Source organism: Pseudopipra pipra, chromosome W (genome assembly GCF_036250125.1).
Source record: "Pseudopipra pipra isolate bDixPip1 chromosome W, bDixPip1.hap1, whole genome shotgun sequence".
Lineage (NCBI taxonomy): Eukaryota > Metazoa > Chordata > Aves > Passeriformes > Pipridae > Pseudopipra > Pseudopipra pipra.
The window spans coordinates 17,912,141-17,918,291 of record NC_087580.1 but is presented as its reverse complement, the minus strand read 5'-3'; the positions used below and the strand labels follow the sequence as shown (position 1 = coordinate 17,918,291).

Sequence of the window (6,151 nt, the reverse complement as noted above, 5' to 3'; positions counted from 1 at the left end):
AGTACAATATAATTGAAGGAATTATACTAAAGCTGGCAAAAAATGAATAACTATTAAGTTGACATTTGATGTAACTCCCCCAGACCAAGGCTCCTGGGGAGATCTCTTTTGCTCACCCTCGAGGACTGACCTTGGGGGGGGTTCCCCAGCCAAGGGGGGAATCTCCAACCATACACCCCAAGAAGGGTTATGTTGGAAGAACCTGCCCCTGGGAAAGGGGACTGGAACTTTACAGTATAAAGTGATGGACTGACAGCCCTTGGACTCCAGGGGTTGCCTCACCATCAGGATGTTAATTCAGGGTTGAACCCAGACTGGTTCCAACATCTCCTGGCCTGGCCTGGGCCCCTCTCAGCCCAGCACTGATACATTTGCAAATAGGGCATTGTCTTGGTCCCATTCCAGGGGGGAATGTCCTGCCACAGTGTCCCAGTGTGCCTGTAATTCCATCAGGCCCTGCAGTGTCACAATGGTCCCTTGATTCCACAACTTCCCAAATGTTTCCAGGTTCCTTTGGTTCCATGAGGCCCCCATGTCACAAAGGCCCCTGGATTCCAGGAGTTTCCACAGTGTCTCAGGGTCCCTTTTTTCCAGGAGGCCCTGCAGGCTCCCAATTGTCCCTTGATTGCAGGAGGTTCCCAAATGTCTCAGGGTTCTTTGGTTCCAGGAGGCCCTGCAGTGTCACCTTGGCCCCTTCATTCCATGCAGGCCCAGGCAGAGGAACCCCAGCACGGAGCCCCCGACCCCCGTCAGCATCTTGGGGGGCGGCGTCCGACGGCAGCTCGGGGTGGGGGGGCAGCTGGGGGCAACTGGGATATACTGGGAGAGACCAGGAGTGACTGGGATCATCCTGGGACTGACTGGGATCATCCTGGGACTGACTGGGATCATCCTGGGACTGACTGGGCCCTGTGGAACACCCTGAAAGTTCTGGAGGGGCTGTTTTAAGTGAGCTCTGGAAAACTGTCCTGGCTGTGCAGGGCAGGAAATGCTGATGTTCTGCAGGCCCCCAGCTCTGCTCTCTGGCTCCTGGTTTCCCTCGTGCTGGGCAGTTGGAGCCCAGGCAGGGGCAGCCCTACAGGAGGTTGTGGTGCTGCAGGGCCCAGGGGCTGCACCCCGAGGAGCTCCTGCCCCAGGGGCTCAGGGACCTGGCAGTCTGTGCTGCTGGGGGCAGGATCGTGCCCCGGGCTGTGGCTCCTGGGTGCAGAGGAGGAAGGAGAAGCACAGCTTTGGTCCCCACTCTTGTGGCCGGAGGTGCAATAGGCTGGGCTGGGGGTGGTGGCCTGGCTGGTCTCTCTTTGGCCTCGGTTGTGGGGTCTGCAGGGCCAAGTTTTGCCCTGCCCTGTTTGCAGCCTGGTGCTGACCCACTGCTGGGGCCCCCGGGCAGGTGGGTGTTTCTGCCCTGGGCTGTTCTCACTCACACCACATGTATGTGAGGGGGCACTAAGGTGTGTTCTCCTGCCCTGGGACAAATAGCTCTCATTAAAATTTCGGAGATGGCCAAATAAGTGAAACAAAGAACTTTATTAACAGCGTTGGGTGCACCCAACTCGTGACCAGGTTCCAGCACCCCCAGGATGGGAGGGACGAGCCCTTTTAAGAGCCTTCGATTTGCAGAACCACTCCCTCGCTCCTCCCATGCCAGGCCTCGCTCTTTTCTTCCTTCACAGGCCATCTTTGCTTGCTGCTGCAGTCCCTTGGTTGTCCCCATCCCCCTGTCAGGTTGTTTCCCTGCCCCGGCCGCACGGTCCCTTGGCAGTGAGCCCAGGCTGCTCTCACCACCTCACGTTCTTCCCGGCTCACCTTGGCACTGCAGCAGTGAGGAAGCAGAACTGTCAGGAGCAGTAGGCAACAATGAGCAGCAATGGGCAACCCCAACAGAGCTGTGTGGAGCAGCAGGTAGGCAGGACTGTAAGCAGCAGCAATCAGGAACTTTAAGCAGAACCACAAGCAGCCCACCAGTCCCTGACCACAAAATGGCTCCTCAGCTTTCCAAACAAAATGGCCCCCAGGTGTCTGCGCACGAGGCAGCCCTGGAAACCCCTGCTTGTGATAAAACCTCCTCCCTGGAGCACAAACCGGGCCATTTGCAGTGGGACCTGCTGGGGGACCTGCCCTGGTCCCCGTGGCTCTGCTCTCTGGGGACAGGGAGCCTTTGGGGACTCTCTCACAAGCCACCCCCACTCATGTCCCGCTGGTCACCCAGGTGGCCCTGGCAGTGCTTGGGAACATGACTGGGATGGGGGGTGTGCCCACCCGTGCCAGCAGGGAAGGGCACAAGTTCCAGGGGGGACGTCCAGGGAGACAGGACACTGCAGAGGAAGGGCCTGGGGGGTGCAGAGTGACAATAGAGAGGGGAGGGCGGATCTTTGGCATCCCCTCCTCTGCTTGCTTCAGGCTTCAAGAAGACACTACAAGGAGAAATCACATGGAGAAATATTTATTGATCAAAGACTATTAAAAGCCTCAGAAACAGGGGGGAAAACGTCCTTCCTGGGGGACACCAGTCCAAGGAAACTCCTGGTTTCTGTCCAGGCAGGAGCAGGTGCCCGTGGGCTCCAGGGGGTCAATGCAGATAAAATCACTGGGGGGGCTCCTTCAGCAGCAGCATTTAATGCATTTGGACAGGCCAGGGACCATCTCCATGTCCTGCACAGAAGGGCTTCACCCTCCTCAGGATCCCTGAGTGACACAATGACACCAAAACCCAGGAATGACAGAGCAGCTGCACCGAAAAACTTGGATTTTTCCTTTTTCAAATGTCATTTAACTCACTAAATCCATCTCTTGCCTAGGAATGGTACAGCACAGTCAGGCACAGAAAGAATTTGAAGGGCCAACACCCATTTACCAATTCCAAATTTTAATGGTTGAAAGAAAGGCCCATTTTCCTTTTGCCCTGTGCCACCAACAACAGGAATCATTTCTGACTAAATTGTCCTTTCCTCCTCTTTCAAACCCAACACGCCACTCCAGGATCTCCCAAGAAATCCATGTTCTCCCTCCCCAGTGTCCATGGAGCAGAGGTTCAGCTGGGGATGACACCTCTGGGCCCCCACACACCTTCCAAGGGCAGGAGCCTTCCTGCCTGGCCGGGAGCCCTGGGGGGAGTCCAGGCTGTGGCAGCTCCTGTTTGTCCCTTCCCCACGCACATTCCAAATCCCTGCTCTCACACTAAACCCTCCAAAGCTTTCCAAACCCAAATCCTTTCCTCTGCTCCTCTCTCACTGGGACCATTTCTGCCTCCTTCCCCTGCAGCTGGAGGAACCTCCCCAGCTGCTGCTGCTCCCTGGCATCAAACCACACCTTCCCAAACCCTGACTATTGCTCAGTTCAAAGAACAAATCTAGAGATTTCAGTTCACTTCTCTTTTCTCTGACAAAACAACAGCAACTGAAAAACCGTATTATAATCCACAAACTGAATCTCTAATTCACTAATCACTAATTGAATATCGGCACAATTAACACAAATCCAACCCTTACAAACACCAAAGCTGACACTAAAGAATGCTCTGAACACACAATCCCAGCTTAACAGCTGCTGTGGCAATTTACCTTCCTTCAAATATTTAATGTGCACCAAATGCTTTAAAATGCACACAGGAACAAACTATTGCATTTAACACTCTACAGCAAGTGAATTTTCCTTTTTTATATCTATTATGGGCATCCCCGAGTCAGACAGGATTCTAATACTATAACACACACTCCCAGTAACACACACTCCCCAAACACTTCACTTTCTCCAGCACTGACCATTGGGTTTGACAAACACAGTTCCCTGAGCAAAGCCCTCCCCAAAGCAGCTCTATGGGCAAGAGCTCTGTGTGTGACTGATCTGTGGGCAAAGCACACCTGGGGCCTGGAACCCACCCCCTGACCCACACCTGGGGCCTGGAACCCACCCCCTGACCCACACCTGGGGCCTGGAACCCACCCCCTGAACCACACCTGGGGCCTGGAACCCACCCCCTGACCCACACCTGGGGCCTGGAACCCACCCCCTGACCCACACCTGGGGCCTGGAACCCACCCCTTTCACTCAGTCAGTAGGGATTTCTTCTCATAAGCCAAATATCACACTCCTCCTTTTACAGTTTTATCATCACTTTCACAACCCAATTCTATTCTATTCTGTTCTAGAGCTCCATTTCTAGGATGCTTAGGTATACCTTTTATACGCTCAGGAATGCCTTAATAAAATTCCAGGGATCTTGCTTTGAACTCACCAGATCCAGGGACTGAGATCTCCCAGAAGAATATTTTCACTGCTCGCTGGAGTCCTCAGGGTCCCGGAATCCCTGGAGGGTCGACAGCATTGTCCCACCTGGCTCACCAAGAATTGTCCCTGAAAAGCGTTGGGAAGAAATGAAACCCTCCAACGCCCCTGGGAAGTGTTGGTGAGCCAGGCACTGCTTTGTTCTGGCTCCCAGAGACAGGGAGCCAATCATTCCAGCCCCACCTGTCCCTTTCCAGACTTTTCACACATTTCTACATTTGAACAAACAAACAAATTCATGTTCATTGCTTCTAATTTACCCCAATTAATGAACTAATGAATTCTCTTCATTAATTAAGACTCTAATTAGTAGTCTATCCTTAACTGGCTAATTTGGTCCACGTTCTTTGGTCCTCTTAGCCCTCCTCCTCAGACACAGAGTCTCCAACTCTCAGGCTGCAATGTCTTTGTTAATCCCCTCTGGACCTTCTGGTTCCTCCAACAGGTCCTTGAAGGACCAGGAATTTAAGATCCCAGATGTCCAATCTTCAGCTCCCTCAGGCTTTGTTTATGGAAGCTCATCAGAGCCAGTGCAGAGAAACTCCAAGTTTGGGTGCTTTAAAGATCAAAGCGACAAGAGCCCGTGAAAAGAAACCCGGTCAGCTGCTGCCACTGACTAAAATTTGAGGCAAGTTGGATCATTTCCAACAAGACCAACCCCCACCGCGGGGGGGACCCCGCATCCCCCCGCCCACCGCCGGGGCTCTGCCGGGAACCGCCACCGGGACACCCCCAAAACCAAATCCCCTCCCGCGGACCCCCCACGATCCCCCCCAGGGGCATTTGCGGCTCAGCTTTGGAGTCCTTCCAGCTCCAAATGTCTTCCCTGCAAAGAACCCCCTTTCCTGCAGCCCCACCCCCAAAGCAGTGCTCAGCCAATCCGAGCGCGCAGCGCTGATGACTCATCAGTTGCCAGCCAGACCCGCAGCGCCCAGCCCTCCCCGGACCCCCCCAGGGTCCCCCCTCGGCCCCAGCGCCCCCCGGGACGGGAATTTGGGCAAAGGGGAGGTGGGGGGTGCCCAGGCCGGGCCCCCCCGCGCCGTCCCGGCCGTGGCGGCTGCGGCGGGGGCCGAGTGCGGGCGGGAGCGGCCAAGAGCCCAGCGCTGCCCCATCCCGACCTGCCCCAGCTCCCACGGGAATGGGAGGAGTGGGAATAGGAGGGGAGGAGAAAGAGAAGGAGGGAGAGGAGGAGGGAGAGGGGGAGGAGGGGAAGGAGGAGGAGGAGAAAGAACGCACGTGGATGCACCGCCCGCTGTATCCGCAGCCCCCGCGTCCCGGGAGCATCGCCCCCCGCATCCCGCAGGTGACCGGGGAGGGGGAGCTCGCCCCAAATATCTTGAGGGGGATGTTTGGATCTTGCAGGACCCCAAAGCTGAGCCGCAAATGCCCCTTGGGGGGATATTGGGGATCCCCGGGAGGTGTTTTTTGGGGTCCCGGGGTGGGTTCCCGGCACAGCCCCGACGATGAGCAGGGGGATGTTGGGTCCCCGGAGCCACGTGGCGATCGCCGGATACCGGCGGGGAGTGGGGGGGACACGGGACAAACCCACCGGCTTTGGGGACCCCTGGGACAGGCGGGGGTTGGAATCTGAAACGGGGGCCCGGAGAGGGGGAACTCCCGGCAGTCTGGAGAGGAGGGGGGAGCAGCGAGGGCGGTGGGGGGAGCCGGGACCCCCGGCAGCCTGGAGAGAGGGCTGGACACCTTGGGATCGCCAGCACCCCGAAGGCGAGAGTCAGGGGAGAAGGGACCCTGGGACCCCGAAACCCCCCGACCACCCTAAAAGGGACCCCGGAGAGGGGAGCCCCCGGGACCCCCGGGACCCCCAGCAGCCCAGAGAAGGGGGATCCCCAGAATGGCAAAGTGAGGAGCC

At 56.7% G+C, this 6,151-nt stretch overlaps 1 long non-coding RNA gene across 1 annotated transcript; it reads right to left on the bottom strand.

Annotated features, from left to right (window-relative positions):
• Positions 1-1,505: 1,505 nt before the first annotated feature.
• On the bottom strand, positions 1,506-4,771 carry LOC135406447 (uncharacterized). The gene is made up of 2 exons (XR_010426257.1): positions 4,232-4,771; positions 1,506-1,810 (listed from the first exon to the last, which is right to left on the bottom strand). It is a non-coding gene; the product is annotated as an uncharacterized LOC135406447 (long non-coding RNA).
• Between the last annotated feature and the right edge of the window lie 1,380 nt (positions 4,772-6,151).